At 37.4% G+C, this 18398-nt stretch overlaps 1 protein-coding gene across 1 annotated transcript in view; it reads right to left on the reverse strand.

Annotated features, from left to right (window-relative positions):
• Positions 1-2386, reverse strand: part of SDR16C5 (short chain dehydrogenase/reductase family 16C member 5) — an 18018-nt gene extending 15632 nt beyond the window's left edge. The window contains exon 1 of the mRNA XM_039351443.1: positions 2155-2386. The gene's annotated coding sequence lies outside the window, so the exon portion shown is untranslated. The remainder of the gene's footprint in view (positions 1-2154) is intronic.
• Between the last annotated feature and the right edge of the window lie 16012 nt (positions 2387-18398).

The raw sequence follows: 18398 nt of genomic DNA on the forward strand, positions 1-18398 counted from the left end.
AAGATTTCATTGCTTCATGTTTAAGTGATTATTCCCCAAAGGTTTCCCAATTAGTAAGGAAACATCATGGGTAAATTTCAATAAATAAATTATATAATTTCATTTATTACATTTGCAATTAATGTTTATCCTATGTACAGATATTGTGGCATTTGGCTAAATACAAATAAAAGTACAACATACGAGACAGTAAATGGTATGTAGCACATGAATGGGTTTATCTAGTTTTGCAAAACCATGTGAATTTGGGTCAAAAACAGCAGGAAGTTTGTTATATCTCTTCATACTAGGCAGCCTCTTTTGACCTATTTCTTCAATGTCACCACACATTCCATTGCAGTTTGAGATCTGTTCCACAGTCAGCATCTGGCTGTCTTGATGCTATAATATATAGCCAATTTTATTTCTATATACTCCATCTGGTGATGTTCATGTACAGAGATGTCTTGGTTGTTGAATATAATTCAGCACTTTCTTTAGCCTTATGTATGTTTAATTACAAATAAAACCCAGGAGTATGATCTAGTAAACTAGTGAACAAACATAGTTAAATATTATATAATTTTAGTGGTCTGATAACCCTAATCCTATATATGGCTTCTTTTGCAAAAATAAATAATAAAAAAGGAAGGGAGGGAGGAATTTAGCTTCTCTAGCCTGTCAACAGATAAGCTAAAGTTACTATTTACTACATTTCAGCTCAATAGACAGTTTTGTAGTCAGATCACACAACACCTTATTCCCCCAGTTTCAGAATATTGTCTTCCCAGATACTTTCCAGATAAATCCAGTTTTCGGGAACCACAACAGTACAATATATTAAACTGCTCAAGGCAAAAAAACCAATGAAAGCTTGACTTTGAGACTTGCTAATTAGTTTGTACCGTATATGCCGGCGTACAAGGCAACCCGGCGTATAAGATGACCCATCTTTATCGCTGAACTGCATTCCTAGAACGTCGTCTTATATGCCGGAAACTACCAGTATTTCCGGCTTATAAGATGACCCCCGTCTTTGGCGCCGATTTTAGCGCTCGCGGAAGTCACCTTATACGCCGGCTTATACGGTAATTATAGAAATGGCTAGTATTTACTAAGGAAGAAAGGTAAAGGTTTCCCTGTCTAATCCTACTCTAGGGCAGTCCTCATCTACATTTCCTAGCTGAGATAGTCAACATCACCCAAAAACAATTTCTGTGGTCATGCCAAAAGTGCACAAAATTCTGTTATTTTCCCACTGAAGTAGTACTTATTAATCTATTCGCATTTGCATGCTTTTGAACTGCTAGTTGGGCAGGAATTGGAACAAGTAAAGACAGCTCACCCTGTGGCATGGTGCAGTATGCAAAAATAAAAAGGTGAGGCTCTAATTTTGTATTTTACGAAACTGAAAAAAGCTGGACCTCAATGCTTTTTTTTCTTTTCCCTTTATCATACACTTCTTTCTTTTCCTTTTCCATTTCCCTATTATCTTTATTTTCATTTGTATTGTATATTACGATAATCTTAATATAAACAGTACAATATACTAAATATACACTGTACACTTACATATGCAATTTGGTGGGAGGTTGTTATGTTGCCTGGTTGGAGAATGATGGTTTTTAAGTGGGAATAGAGATATATTTGTATTTTTAATATATTTAATAGGTTTGATTTGTTACCCATCCAATGTTACACTTCATAAAAAGGAGGGGACTTATACATCTTTTAAATAAAATAAATCCACAGCCCAACATATGGATTAGGCAAATAAGTTTAATATTGCCTCTGCTAATTTCGACAAGTTCTGACCTGACCATAATTAGTGCAGAAACGAGAAGAATTTCCCTCCTACTAAAAAGGAACTGCACTTGTATTTTACCAGCCGTTTCAGGCGACGTAACAGTGAACTTTGGATTAAAGGAAGCAGCTACATAAAGAGCAACTGGGGAACCCGCAGATAGCGACCCAAAAGATCTTTCTAGTCTTTCACCCCCTCTGTGTGCGCGCGCGCGTGCACACACATAAACACACAAAGTGAAATCTACTCTACAGTATTCTTAAGTATTTCTAGGGTCCTAGCCCTGAGCTGAAGCAACCACAAGCCTCAGCGCCCCAGAACCACGCCGTAGAAGCATTCCAGCTCATTATCAGCCCCGCGCACCGACTTACTCAGCTATTTCACTCCTCAAGGTTCAATACTTCGTTGAAGAGGAGAAGATTACTTCCGTACTGTGAGCGAGAAGGCCGCCACGAAGCAGTGCCGCCGGCGGAGATTCTTTAATCTAGAATGATGGCGGTCCAGAAGAGGACCCGCCCATTCACTCCAAAGGCGGTCCTACCAGCTGTTCTACGCCCAGATCACAATTAGTCTAATTGTAGTCTAATCTGCAATTCCAGGAGCGAGTTTGCCTTCCTCATTGTTCAGCCAAAGCAATGGAAAGGAGAAGTTGTCTGACGGGTCGGTTCTCCGCCACGGGGTTGTTGCAAAGGAGATGGGAAATTCCCTTCCACCGCTCAGCCCAGTTATCTCAATTCGGCTGCTGAGAAAAAAAAAAACTAGAAAACCGAGCGTCCCCTTAGGCAGCGCAGTGGGTAGCGTTAACCCACTTAAGCATCCCTTAAAGAGTTAAAATGATCGGACGGCTTGAGCCTCTCGTTCCGCCTGGCACAGCTGAAAACTAGAAGTATTCGGTTGCAATTGAATCCCTGCCAACTCTGGGCGCAGCGATTGTTTGTTCTTTGCGCTCTTAAACAAGTCAGGTCAATGTGCTTGAGGCAGTTTACTCAGAACAACGGCCTCTTGGCACTGTCTTATTGTCGAGGATGAGCTCCGGTGGAGGAAGGAGAGTCCGAGGGGTCTCGGGAAACAGAAAAGACACGCTAAGCATAGACAGTGGGAAAGAGGAGTATGGCCAGGGAAAGACAGGTGCAGACTAAGCTTAGCTCGTGAAACTAATCCCCACCATCCCACCCCCAAAATTTGAAAGCATGAGGTTTAAGAATTTACCTCATTTTAACAATGATACAAACTAACAGTTTATGATCATTTGGACTTCAACTAGCCTAATTAAACTCTTCCCAAACTTCAATTATTAGACTGAATTATGTGCCATGTGATAAAGTTAGTGAAAATGCAGAATGAATTTCAAGAAAAGCCAGTGTTATAAGTCATGAAGATATATGTATGTTAGCAAAGATGAAGATTAATTTTAGGTGGTGGAACTCAACAGCCAACACATACCAAAAGTTTGGAGATGGTGGAACTGTCAAAATGTGAATTTTCAGTTTATTTTAAGTGAGTCTGACATTATTGCCATGGTAGGAATAATACTGTTAACATAACCTAATGTCACTTGTGCAACTGCTTCCTGAATCTTCTGAAATAGTAGTATTGTATTATCCAAGCACCAGAAAGCTATTTATTGCTGTATGTTATGTAATGTTTGTTTTAGTACACCTTGCAGATCATATTTTTTTCTAATGCACCAAATATAGAATAAGCTTCATAACTAATTAGTAAATTTATATGTTAAGCATCTCTGTAAAAAGCTGCATGATTAGTTAAAGCAGAGTAACAACTTGGAAGATGAATAGACAGGTGATAGGTAAGGGAACTTAGACCACTCTCTTGGGAAGAATTATCCCTTCTCTTTGGAGAAGTTAAAAGGAGAAATCGTTAGTTAAGTGTGAAAAACAGTCACACATATCTTAGACCTATTTTCATCCAATACTTTTTCCATACTGTATTTTCATACCTCTTAAGAAAAATGTAATCAATAATCTGCCTACTATGCAAAGGTCAAATCAAATAGTTAATCTGGTGTAAAAGCTGATAATGAGCAATTTTCAAGCCAGAAATAATAATTATGAAAACATGAAGCAAATATTTAAAACTCTGATGGTCAGAAAAGAATGCCTAAAAGTTGTTTATTCAAAATGGCAAGAGGACTTGGAACTGACATTAATGCAAAAACACATATGGAAGGCTTGATTTCTTTACCAGGTAACTTTCTATGTATATAGCAATAATACATACATACAGCAATAATATATACATTGTGATATACCTATGTATCCATTAGATAGTTATGGAAAATGGAGTAGTATTTCTAGAGAGTTAAGTTTTTTGCCTCTAAGAGTTCATATAAATTCTTATACCTGATAATACTCACTCTGGAGCCCACATCGTTTTATTTTTAATAGAATCATACAATATAAATATTAGAACACTCCAAAGATCATCTTGTCAAGATCCCTGCCCAATTTACAGGATTCCACTATTGTACTATTCCCAACTGAGGGCCATTCTTCCTGTTTAAATACTCCAAGTGAAAGAGAGTCCATCACTTTCTGATGCATTATTTTACATTATTGAAAAGTTCTTATCTTTTGGATTTTTTTCAAAAGATAAGAACTTGAAATATTTTTCTAAACTCACTGTTTCTTGTCCTGATTTTTGAATAATTCTGAACAATTCTGCCCCAGCTCCCACATAAGAGCCTCTCTGATATTTGAGGACAATTATCATGCCTTTCTGCAGTCTTTTTCCCAGTCACTCAGTGATTTGAACTGTTCTTCTTCTTTATCCTAGCATTTCCCATTTGCAGTGTCTGCTTTTTGGATCAACAAATGCAGTTTCATATGATCAAATGGAGCAACCAGAATCAAACTGTTGATCAATTAGTTGTGATAAAAATTTACTGACTAGCTTGTTGCCCAAGCCTGACCCTGGTTAGTATGTGTTCAGCTTGGCGCCACCCTTGTGAACGGATAGGTTCTAGCACAGGGGTAGTCAACCTTTTTATACCTACAGCCCACTTTTGTATCTCTGTTAGTAGTAAAATTTTCTAACCGCCCATCAGTTCCACAGTAATGGTGATTTATAAAGTAGGGAAGTGACTTTACTTTATAAAATTTATAAAGCAGAGTTATAGCAAGTTAAAGCATATAATAATAATTACTTACCAAATACTTTATGTCGGACTTTTGCTAAGTTTGGCAGAATAAATCTTTATAAAACAACTTACTGTAATTAAATCTATCTTTTTATTTATACTTTGCATACATAGAAGCATGAAGTCTGATGAAATTACATTTAATTAATTAAATTATTAATGAGATCCCTGAGGCTGAGGCTGTGAAACTAAATACTGGATATCTGGCTCAATTTTTGTAAGGAACAAACGAAGGTCTCCTCTTTCAGAAATATTCAGGCAGTTTCTTTCTTTGGTCATAATATGATTAATAGCACTAAAGCCTGATTCCACAAGATATGAGGTAGGGAAAGGTATCAATAAACTGAATATCATTTTCCACATATTTGGATATAAGACAGGCATTTTTTTTACTTTGCTATAGGTTTTCATATCCACCACTATCGAATTTATGTTTACTTTCTTTATCATATCTAATTTCTAACAGTTCTTCTTGGCAAGTTGTATCAGCCTCTTCAATATTTGTGGTAAAAGGATGTTTCATCCAGTCATACACCTTCAATTTCAAAATATCTTCAAATTGTTTTTCTATGTCCAATTTAAGTTCGTTGAGGTGGCTACTGAATCTGTCAATATCCTCTGGAGTTACATCATCTTTTATAGATGATAATTCAGGAAACTGATGCAATTCTCTCTTCAATAGATTATAACAAAGTAGTTCAAGTTTGTCAATAAATAATGACACAATACTTTGGCAACTTATAAGAGTTTTATTAGCTCCTTGAAGCTGCAAATTGACATCATGAAATCTCTTGAAAATATCTGCCAAATAAAAGGCATCATTCTGTATCGTTTTAACTGTTGACACAGATTGGTCTCATTATTACTTTCAAAAAATTGTATGACACTATCATATAATGCTACAAAACGAACCAAAGATGTACCCTTTGACAGCCACTGAACTTCTGTGTGCAAAAGTAACATAATAAAATCTTCATTATTGTCCTGGCAAATTTGTCGAAACATTCTATCATTTTTTGCATTGGATTTGATCTTGTTTATGGCTCGAATTATTATAGTTAATGATGAATGGAGACTTGTACTTAGATGTTTTCCTACAAGAGGTTGTCTGTACACCACACAATGAATACATAAAACATTTGGCACTTCTTCCTTCAAATAAGCAACAAATCCACGATAGTGACCTACCATTGATGGTGCTCCATCAGTAGCGCATGCAACAATATTATTCAAAGTAATATTATTTTTTGTAAAGTATGATTTCACAGTACTAAATATAGATAATCCTCTTGTATCTGTAATGAGATTTATTGCAAATAGCATTTCTTCTCGTAATGTATTGTTTTCATCAAAATAACGTACCTATGCTATCAATAAAGCATTATTATCTGCAATGGTAGACTCATCCAATTGCATGGAAAATGAAGAGTTTTGGAGAATACTTATCAGTTTTTTTTCAACATTAACTGCCATTTCTTCAATTCGTCGCTTTACTGTGCTATCGCTTAGGGGCAACGTTTTTAAAATTTCAGGTGTATCCTGATGCATTACCGTTGAGATAAATTCTTTTATAGAGGGTATTATTACAGTTTCTCCAATATTATAGCTTTTACCACTTTTTGCAATTAATTGTGAAATGCGATAAGTGGCAGTTAATCCATCTTCGTTCGCTGCATGTTGTTTCTTAAATGATGCAACGATTGTTGAACGATTTTTAATTCTTTTATATATTTCCTGAAAATATTAAATGGGCTTGTCCTTATCATTTGGATGCTTTGTAGAAAGATGTTCTCGCAATCGACTTGGCTTCATTGCCTCATTGGATAATGTTTTATGACACAGTAAACACATTGGATGTTGTTTATTTACAACAGATTCTATGAAACCCATCTTCAGATACTCTGGCAAATAGCCACGAGCGTATTTCTTTTTTTGAGACATGGACTCACAATATTTTGTTTGAAGCTGTAGGCACGTGCTCACTCTCACAAATCTAACTGCATACTGACCAGTGTGACCGCAAACAAAAGAGCCTGCACTGTGTATCGTCATCTGCGCATGCCTCTCACGCATCATGGATTGGGTTTGGGGGGGGGTGCCGACTACCAGCTCTGCTTGCCTGTTACAGCTGGGTGGTGTGGGGGGAGATGCGCGAGCTATTCTGAGACAAGGCTCTTTTGTGTGCAGTCGCACTATAGAGCCATTTAGTTTCACTTACATAACGTGAACTAAACTTATGCGCGTGCGATACAAATAGTATATTTTCAGAAATTTCAATTGTCACGGGGAATTTTATGAAAACCTAATGAAAATGTTTTTAAATAATGCTATGAAATTTTTTTAAAAAGTCAATTAAATTAAAAAAAAGGAAAGTGCTTCAGTATTGGACAAAACCCCTACCGCCCACCACGAAAGCTGGAACGCCCACTAGTGGGCTGTAGGGACCAGGTTGACTACCATTGTTCTAGCAGAACCAACAAAGAGAAATGAGTTTTACAACCACTCATAACTCAAATTGTTTCTCATAAGATTTTCCTTTCAGGGCCGTTGTCCAGTTTGCTTTCCTCTGGATATACTCCACTTTGTCAATGTCCTTCCTAAAACGTGCTCAGAGCTGGGCACAATATTTTAGGTATAGTTTGATTAATGTAGAAAAGAGAAGAATAATGTGTTATCTTGATCTTGATGTTGTACATCTATTTATGTAACCTAGAACTGTATTTGCTTTTTTAAAAAAATATATTTCAATATCCTGTTCGTACATGTTCAGGTTGTGATCCACTAAATCCTTTTCACAATAGTCAGCATTTCTGTATGCTAAAATTCATTTTAATGAATTTTGACTGATGTTCAAATTTGCCAAGATTCTCCTGTGCCTTAAAGCTTTTCTCTTAAGGCATTTGCTATGCTTTGTTATTTTTATGTTACCTGAAAATTGATAATATTTTCTAAATATTTTTCTAAGCATTTATAAATGTATTGAATAACTGAGGGCTAGGAAAAGAGCACCACAGTACTTCTTTATATCCTGCCTTTATTATTTTTATAAATAACTCAAGACAGTGAACACATATTTCTTCCTTCTGTTTTCCCAACAGCAACAACCTTGTGAGGAGAGTTGGTGAGAGAGAGTGATTTCCCCAAAGTCACCCCAACTGGCTTTCATGCCTAAGGTGGGACTAGAACTCACAGTCTCCTGCTACTAGCCTGGTACCTTAACTGTAGACCAAACTATATTTCTACTATATTTTTGATGTACCCTCATGGATGTAATTGTTCACCCAGCTCTGTATTCATCTAATGGGAGCATCAACTACTATTTCCTAAGGTATTTGCCCTCCCCCTATCTTTGTGTTATAATATCAAATCACAATTTCCAATCTCACATTCAAATTATTTATAGTTTATAAATATGTTGAACAGCATATCAAAAAGCTCTGCATTTATAGTTTTTCCTGTATTATTGTTAGTTTTTCTGCTTCTATCAAGATTTGGCATTTTTATCATAAATAAAAAAAGAATTGATTGATAAATCAAGACATTCACCATTTGTGACTAATCCTTATTATTAGCTGAATTGTACACATCTGTGAACATAGCATATATTTTTCTGTTAAATGAGTACAAATTCTATATTCACATTATTTGAATAGATGATGATATAGCCTTTCTTTCTACTAAGCTAAGAAAAGCCAAATGATGGCTTTGTAGCTGTGTAATTTAGAAGCTAGAGAAGAGAATAAAAATCAAAGCTTGTCAGAAAAGCACAAGAGTCATTATATCCTGAATGTTTATCTTAAAAAAAGTTTTTGCTAGGTTCTGAAAATGCTGCCTTAAATCCAATTTAGTAAATTAAAACTTACATTTATGTGCACTAAATATTGTAATAAAACCTTCATCAATCAAGATTCTTTGAGCTCCAGTTCCAGAAAGCATGGCCTTTTGCACCTTCACACAGCAGAGTTGAGAAAACACTTTCCATGAAAGGTAAGTCTCTCCTTGCATAATTTTGCCCTGTTTTTTGCTGCTTGACTATGAGCATTCAGAAATAGCTGGCATGGAACAATACCGAGCTTGATTAGTAAAACTCTAGACAAGCTAGTTTCTTGGCAGCTGTTCTCCAATAGAAGCGTTATATGTGAGATGAAAATTTGGAAATGTATGCAAACCAATATAATGAATTGGTATTGCTTCTGAATTTCCTCAAATAGGACCCCAGATATTTTTGTTGGACACAATCTGGTATCAGTTTAGATCACAAACTTGGTTTTGGGGAAAAAAAAAACATGTTTCAACTAGGACTACAGTATCCTCGTGTTTGGGGGGGGGGTTTCTAATCCTCCTTTGAATGTATTGGTACTACTTGTTTTACTATATTTTGAAAGTATTAGGTTAGACTTTCAGCATGTGTCTGGTGTAAGTTTTCATCAATAGCCATTGTTACAAAAATGCTGTAATCTTTCTATTAATTATTAGAAGAGCAATGGTGGTACAATGGTTAGAATGCTGTATTGCAGGCTAATTCTCCCGACTGCTAGCAATTCGATTCTCACCTGTTAAAGGTTCACTCAGCCTTCCATCCTTGCAAGGTCGGTAAAATGAGGACCAGATTGTTGGGGGCAATATGCTGACTCTCTAAACAAGGGTAGTCAACCTTTTTATACCTACCGCCCACTTTTGTATCTCTGTTAGTAGTAAAATTTTCTAACTACCCATCAGTTCCACAGTAATGGTGATTTATAAAGTAGGGAAGTAAATTTACTTTATAAAATTTATAAAGCAGAGTTATAGCAAGTTAAAGCATATAATAGTAATTACTTACCAAATACTTTATGTCAGACTTTTGCTAAATTTGGTAGAATAAATCTTTATAAAATAACTTACTTTAGTTAAATCTATCTTTTTATTTATACTTTGCATACATAGAAGCATGAAATCTGATGAAATTACATTTAATTAATTAAATTATTAATGAGATCCCTGAGGCTGAGTCTGTGAAACTAAATACTGGATATCTGGCTTAATTTTTGAAAGGAACAAACGAAGGTCTCCTCTTTCGGAATTATTCAGGTGGTTTCTTTCTTTGGTCATAATATGATTAACAGCACTAAAGCCTGATTCCACAAGATATGAGGTAGGGAAAGGTATCAATAAACTGAATATCATTTTCCACATATTTGGATATAAGACAGGCATTTTTTTACTTTGCCATAGGTTTTCATATCCACCACTATCGAATTTATGTTTACTTTCTTCATCATATCTAATTTCTAACAGTTCTTCTTGGCAAGTTGTATCAGCCTCTTCAATATTTGTGGTAAAAAGATGTTTCATCCAATCATACACATTCAGTTTCAAAATATCTTCAAATCGTTTTTCCATGTCCAATTTAAGTTTGTTGAGGTGGCTACTGAATCTGTCAATATCCTCTGGAGTTACATCATCTTTTATAGATGATAATTCAGGAAACTGATGCAATTCTCTCTTCAATAGATTATAACAAAGTAGTACAAGTTTGTCAATAAATAATGACACAATACTTTGGCAACCTATAAGAGTTTTATTAGCTCCTTGAAGCTGCAAATTGACATCATGAAATCTCTTGAAAATATCTGCCAAATAAAAGGCATCATTCTTTACTGTTTTTAACTGTTGACACAGATTGGTCTCATTATTACTTTCAAAAAATTGTATGACACTATCATATAATGCTACAAAACGAACCAAAGATGTACCCTTTGACAGCCACTGAACTTCTCTGTGCAAAAGTAACGTAATAAAATCTTCATTATTGTCCTGGCAAATTTGTCGAAACATTCTATCATTTTTTGCATTGGATTTGATCTTGTTTATGGCTCGAATTATTATAGTTAATGATGAATGGAGACTTGTACTTAGATGTTTTCCTACAAGATGTTGTCTGTGCACCACACAATGAATACATAAAACATTTGGCACTTCTTCCTTCAAATAAGCAACAAATCCACGATAGTGACCTACCATTGATGGTGCTCCATCAGTAGCGCATGCAACAATATTATTCAAAGTAATATTATTTTTTGTAAAGTATGATTTCACAGTATTAAATATAGATAATCCTCTTGTATCTGTAATGAGATTTATTGCGAATAGCATTTCTTCTCGTAATGTATTGTTTTCATCAAAATAACGTACCTATGCCATCAATAAAGCATTATTATCTGCAATGGTAGACTCGTCCAATTGCATGGAAAATGAAGTTTTGGAGAATACTTATCAATTTTTTTTCAACATTAACTGCCATTTCTTCAATTCATCACTTTACTGTGCTATTGCTTAGGGGCAACATTTTTAAAATTTCAGGTGTATCCTGATGCATTACTGTTGAGATAAATTCTTTTATAGAGGGTATTATTACAGTTTCTCCAATATTATAGCTTTTACCACTTTTTGCAATTAATTGTGAAATGCGATAAGTGGCAATTAATCCATCTTCGTTCGCTGCATGTTGTTTCTTAAATGATGCAACGATTGTTGAACAATTTTGAAATTTTTTATATATTTCCTGAAGATATTCAATGGGCTTGTCCTTATCATTTGGATGCTTTGTAGAAAGATGTTCTCGCAATCGACTTGGCTTCATTGCCTCATTGGATATTGTTTTATGACACAATAAACACATTGGATGTTGTTTATTTACAACAGATTCTATGAAACCCATCTTCAGATACTCTGGCAAATAGCCACGAGCGTATTTCTTTTTTTGAGACATGGACTCACAATATTTTGTTTGAAGCTGTAGGCACGTGCTCACTCTCACAAATCTAACTGCATACTGACCAGTGCGACCGCAAACAAAAGAGCCTGCACTGTGTATCGTCGTCTGCACATGCGTCTCACGCATCGTGGATTGGGTTTGGGGGGGTGCCGTCTACCAGCTCTGCTTGTCTGTTACAGCTGGGTGGTGTGGGGGGAGATGCGCGAGCTATTCTGAGACAAGGCTCTTTTGTTTGCAGTTGCACTATAGAGCCATTTAGTTTCACTTACATAACGTGAACTAAACTTATGCGCGGGCGATACAAATAGTATATTTTCAGAAATTTAAATTTCTGAATTTAAAGGTAATCTACTAAGGCCATCAGCGTGGCCCATTTCCTTGCCAGGTTTGTGAACCAAGAAAAAGTCATAGGCTGACAGAAAGATGGACCATCTCAGTATTCTAGGGGAGATGATATGGGGAGTTTGTTTGTTCGTAGTAAACAATCCCAATAGAGGCTTATGGTCAGTGTAGACCGTGAAGTGTCTGCCATATAGAAAATCATGGAATTTTTTAATTCCAGCAACAATGGCTTATCTATCTATCTGAGCGTAGTAATATGCAACAGGAACCTGAGTTCCATCAGGTCTTAAATGGCTGAGTACAGCTCCCACCCCATAAGAGGAAGCATCACAAGCGATGCACACAGGAAGAGTTTCATTAAAATGTGCAAGCACATCATTTGATGTAAGTAAGGCCTTGACCTCATTGAAGCTTTCATCATGTGCCTGTGACCACTGCCACACTGCCTGTTTGTCTAAGAGTCTATGAAATGGCTCAGCTACATTAGCTTTGTTAGGTATGAATGCATTATAAAAGTTCAAGAGGCCCAAAAAAGCTTGTAATTCAGCTTTAGATTTAGGCCTAGGAGCTAGCAGTATAGCCTTTAATTTAGACTCAGCAGGGTGAATGCCCTTGGCATCTATTCTGAATCCCAGGAAATCTGTAGAAGACACTCCAATTTTGCATTTATCTTTTTTAAGCTTGAGGCCTGTTTTCCTGAAACGCAGCAGAACAGCCCTCAACCTCTCAGCTAAATTTTGAGTGGATTCTCCTGCTATTAGGACATCATCAAAATAGGGGCAAACCCCTGGTATACCTCTCAGGGTGTTTTCCATTACACTTTGGAAAATTCCAGGAGCTACATTTACTCCAAACTGTAGTCTTTTGACTTTGAATGCCCCCCTATGAGTTACAATAGTCTGTGCTTCAGCAGCAGCTTCATCAACATGTAACTGTTGGTAAGCCTGTGCTAAATCCAGCTTTGCAAAAACACTTCCCCCTTTGAGGGAGGCCAAAATGTGGCTGACTATAGGTACAGGATATGCATGCTGTTGCAATGCCTTGTTTAGAGTGCATTTGTAATCTGCACAGATGCAAATGTCCCCATTAGCCTTGAGAGGCGTGACTATGGGAGTTTCCCATGGACTTGAGTCAACAGGTTCTAAGACACCTTGCTGAATCAATTTGTCCAATTCAGCATCAATTTTCCCTTTCAAAGCAAAGGGTACTCTCCTTGCTTTTACTCTAATAGGAGTGACAGTGGGGTCCAGTTTCAAGGAAACTGGGGGGCCTTTGTATGCTCCCAGCTGGGGGCTGAAGACATCTGCAAATTCTTTGCAGACTTCCTGTAGACCTAATGTTTGCAAATTGTGAAGCCCTGCAACTTGTATTCCCAAGGCCTCAAACCAGTCGAGTCCAATGAGACTCGTGCGTTCACCCCCAACTACCAATACATCTAATGGACCTTCAAAATCCTTGTATTGTACATTAAGGGTGGCCTCCCCCTTAACACACACCTTGGAATTTTGGAAGTCCGTTAAGACTATATTGGATGGCCTAAGCTTGGCCTGGAAACCACTGCTAGAGCAAATCTTTCTGAAAGTGTGAATAGAAATAATTGAAAGTGCAGACCCAGTGTCCAGTTCCATAACCAATGGAACTCCTTGCAACTTCACCTTAAGTGACAGTTTCTTTTTAAGTGGCCTGTGTGTGTCTGTCTTATAAATGCTTCTACGTGATGCACAGAAACCCACCCTATTTTGGCTGGGGACCCTGGTACCTTTCAGGCGCAATTCTTCTCGAGGTTGTACCTTCTGACGGCCCAGACACACAGCTGCTATGTGGCCTTGCTTTCCACATGCTCTACAGATTGCAGAACGGAACCTGCAGTTGGTCCTCTTGTGGCGACCTCCACACCCGAAGCACTTGGTTACAGCTGAAGACTTTTCTTTGCCTTCCTTCTGCTTTCTTTCTTTGGCTAGGTAAAAATGATCCACCTCATCTTCAGGATCTTCTTCCGAGTTCTCCTGGACTCCCTCATGGTGCATGGAGACGGCTTCTGGGTTGTTCTTGATAGGCCTCATGTTCTTGACTGCCCCACCTGCTGCCTTTTCTGCAGTGACCTCTCTCAAGGCATCTTGGAATGAAATGTCCTCCTTTGCAAATAGTCTCTGTTGCAAGTCTCTGTTCCTAAGCCCACATACAAATCGGTCTCTCAACCTTTCTTCTAAGTCTTTAAAATCACAAGGCTTAGCTGCTCTTCTCAAGGCTGCAATGTATTCTTTAACTGATTCAGCAGCTCTTTGATCCTTCTGTACAAAAGTGTGTCTCCACGCAATAATAGACAACTTGGGCTGAAAATGTTCCTTCAATAATTTTTTTAAATCTGTATAAGTGACAGATTCAAGAGGAGCAGGGGCTGCCAAATTTTCAGCAATTTCAAATGCATCTTGACCACAGACACACAGCAAAGTAGCGGCCTTCAAGCCATCTTGTTTTACTTTATTTACTCTAAAGTAATTTTCTACTCTGGCAACATAAGACTCCCATCTTTCTGGATGCGTGACATCGAATTCAGACAGTCTCCCTATCTTCGCCATTCTTGCTTCTCTGTTAGGAAGGGATCTATCAGCCAGCTTACCTCCAGCGACGCTATACTGGCAGGCCAGGTGCTGAGTTTAACGCCGTCTTCCTCTCTCCAGGACTCTTGGGTAAGCTTACAATTCTTCTGTTTTGTTTTTGTAAGCCATCCCACCTTCATCACCAGTGTTGAGTCCTCGAGTCAATGGCGAATGAATACAGCATATTTTGTAATTCCAACAGCCCTTTATTTGAAGTAGTTCTCTCTCCGTCACAGCTCTGAGGCTCGCAGGCCTCTCTGACTCCTTTAATAGCATCCCCGGGCAAAAAGGTAACATTTAGGCATGCTCCGCGCCTCACGCATGCGCACAAAGCTGGCGCCACTCAGTCTGTTCCCGGGCAGCTTGCAACTGCCCAGGATCATTGCAACATCCCGAGCCTGCCTTTGCAGGCTCAGGACACAACACTAACCATTGGTAAAAGTTTTTCCATGTTTTAAAATAGACTGAGTCTTCTTTCTCTTTAATCTCTAAAGTTAATCTATCCATTTCTGCATATTCTAAAATTTTCTTAATTATGATCTCTTCAGATGGTAAATGTTCATTTTTCCAATATTGGGCAAATGCTATTCTCGCTGCTGTCAATATATGCAATATTAAATACTCATTCTGCTTCTCATACTTAGCCAAGCATCTGAATTTTGATCCTGTGACCATGGGAAGCTGCCATCGCCATAAGTATGAAAAATGCTCATGTCACTTTTTTCAGCGCCATTGTAACTTTGAACAATCACTAAATGAAACTGTTGTAAACCGAGGAGTACCTGTATATAAACTAGTCTTTGCTATTTCTTTTTTTTTATTAAAAGTTTTTAAAATTTTACAATAAAAACCCTTTCCCCAATCCCTCCCAACCCTCCCCAAAACCCTCCCCCATTCTTCCCAGAGCTGAATACAGGCTTAACTAGAACTTAAAAGAAAAAATTTTTTAAAACCCAAATAAACCTTAAACTAATATCATTACACTCAATAAACAAATTATGACATACTTTAACTCCATTATATATAAAAAACAAAAAGGAGAATAAAATAAAAAAAGATAAAAAAATTAAAGAATAATAATAATTATACTTCTACATAAATATCTTAAGCTTCAAAAGCTAGATGGTATTTTCTTGTATCATACTTATATTGTATAAAATTTATCCATCTTTTCCACACCTCTATTTCTGAACCTATACCACTTCATGTGAAGAACTGGTTCCTTTTCTTTCCCAGCTGACTTTGATATGCAGGTTCTGAGGTTTTGCTTGATAAAAAATACAGGAAACCAGAAGTTGCCTTCAAGAGTTATGTGTTTATTCAACTGAGTAAAGATGGGCTTCTAAAAAGAGAGAAAAGCCCAAATATCGAAAAAGCCTTATTTTTATACCTTCTTTTGATTACATAAGCTATTCAGCAAAGCTGACACACATAAGATAGAGACTTTGCCCTTTAAGACTGGCACGTTATAGATCAGTGGTGGTGAACCTATGGCTGCATGCAAATAAAAAAAAAGGTTCAATCAGTCAATTTCAACTTCTCGCGGGGAAAAAAAGATCTTGCAAAGTTGGAATTGATTGATTGAACTTTTTAGTCTCACCCAGTCTGCTGTTACTACTGCAGCCACGCCCACCCAATGGGCCATGCCCACCCAATGGGCCACACCCATCTGGCACCCGACGATGCATAAGTGGGTTTTGGGTTGCAGTTTGGGCACTCGGCCTCTAAAAGGTTCGCCATCACTGCTGTAGATAAGTAGAAGTAACTAATATGTTCCCTTTTGTGTGGTTTGGGTGTTTCCCCAAGGCACCATATGTTCCTGGGTAGGTTAGAATATTGGCGGTTTCATTTGCTGTCCTTTCATGACCTTGCAATCATGGATCTGCAAGAGGCCAGAGAGAGTGGAGCCATCTGCACGTATTCACTGTCCTCTAAGTCCGGGTCAACAACAACTTTAAAATAAGAATGGGAGAGTGTTTTTGCTGTCTTGACCATTCTCTCACAAGAACTATATGTAGAAGCAAAGAACAAACGGGATTACTAGCGTAATGTTAATCCTAGACCAGGGCTTTTCAACCAGTGGTACGGGTACCACCTGTGGTACATTGACACCTGGCAGGTGGTACGCGACCATCCTAGAAAAGTAGCGGGGGAGGAGAATGAGCTGAACCGGTGGCAGCACAGCACAAGCCTGAGCGAGAGATGGCTGGATCTGCAGGACTGTCAAGGCTCAGTGGAAGCGCCAGGATTAGCGCCAGGCTCCAGCTGGAGTTCGGGGCTGATCCTCGTGCTTTTGCTGAGCCCAGAAGAAGTGCCGATCAGCTGGAATGTTGCAGCATCTCCAAGGTCTTGTGATTTACATTAAGATGCTTGGCAACTGATTCATATTTATGATGGTCACAGTGTCCCAGGGTCATGTGAAGTGACCAAAACCTGTTGCAACCACCCAGCAGATAGGGGGAATAAAAAATTCCCACCCCACCCCTGCTGCCAATCCTCAACAGAAATGCTCACAACAATGAAAACCTCGGACAGGAGGAAGAGCGCCACCTGGTGGGCAGGCAGGTGTCTTGCTCGGCTGTGGCTTGGGGAGCACTTTTTCAGTGCCATTGTAACTTTGAACAGTCACTAAGCGAACTTTGTAAGTTGAGAACTACCTGTACTTCATCACTTTTTTCCCTTTTTTTTTTTTTGGTCATCAAGTTTTTGACACCTTGCTGGGTGACTGGTGGTACTCGAATATTGCCATATCCTAAAAGTGGTACAATTGGTGAAAAGGTTGAAAATCCCTGTCCTAGACTAGTCACAACATCATTTACATGCTTGGAAGCATGTACCGTTTAAAACCTTAACTTTTATCTCCTCAATACAGAAAGATCATAGAATGTATCAAGGGTTTTTTTTTTTTCAGAGTTTAAGTGAAGAGGACCAAAAGTAACAAGAGTCTTTTTAATATAGCGCATGGTATATAAAATTGTTTAGCTCTCTCTCCCAATATGTTCAGCAAAGTACTCTTTATTAAATATCGTTCTATAAAGATAATAAGCATTTTCTCAAATATGCTATACCTAGGTTAGAAGTCAGGAACGCTGCAATTTTGCATTTCAGCATACACAATTCTTCTATCCTTACTTGCAACATATGAAAAAGTGCTCAAAATATGTTACACCGTGTTTCCCCGAAAATAAGGCTGGGGATGAATACAATAAGTTCTAGCTTGTTTTCCTTTATTTATCCATATTCCATTATAAAGTCACAAATTAGTACTAATTAATATTTAGAGAAACTGTACCTTATAAACAACTATACATACATAGATGGTCTCTATGACTAAAGAAGCTAACATAGTTACTGTTTGGACTCATACTGTTGAGGCCTGAATGCAAAGACAAATAACCAATTATATCTGGAGCCAAGCAAAATTTTAAATCCTGAAAGATAGTGAATGCAATTCTGAATTCAGCAAATATATTTACGTAAGTTGATGATTCTGTTGTAAGCTGAAGCATTTGCTGAATTTAAGGTCTATATGTAGTTCTGTAATTTCATAACTATAAAAGTTTTATGGTGAAATTCTCAAATTATTCTATAGAATTAATTAATTAAATGAATAATAGAAAGATTATATAGGATTATATTCTTAATTATCTTTAAGAAAACTGTAACATTTAGGAAAATTGTATTTGCCTACTCAGTTTACAAGCCAATTATACAAATGGTTATGAAAATAATATCCCTTTGGATTTCATCAAATTGGAT

The sequence above is a fragment of the Crotalus tigris genome, unplaced genomic scaffold (assembly GCF_016545835.1).
Source record: "Crotalus tigris isolate CLP2741 ecotype Arizona unplaced genomic scaffold, ASM1654583v1 scf7180000018371.15429387391:27106975, whole genome shotgun sequence".
NCBI classification, from domain to species: Eukaryota; Metazoa; Chordata; class Lepidosauria; order Squamata; family Viperidae; genus Crotalus; species Crotalus tigris.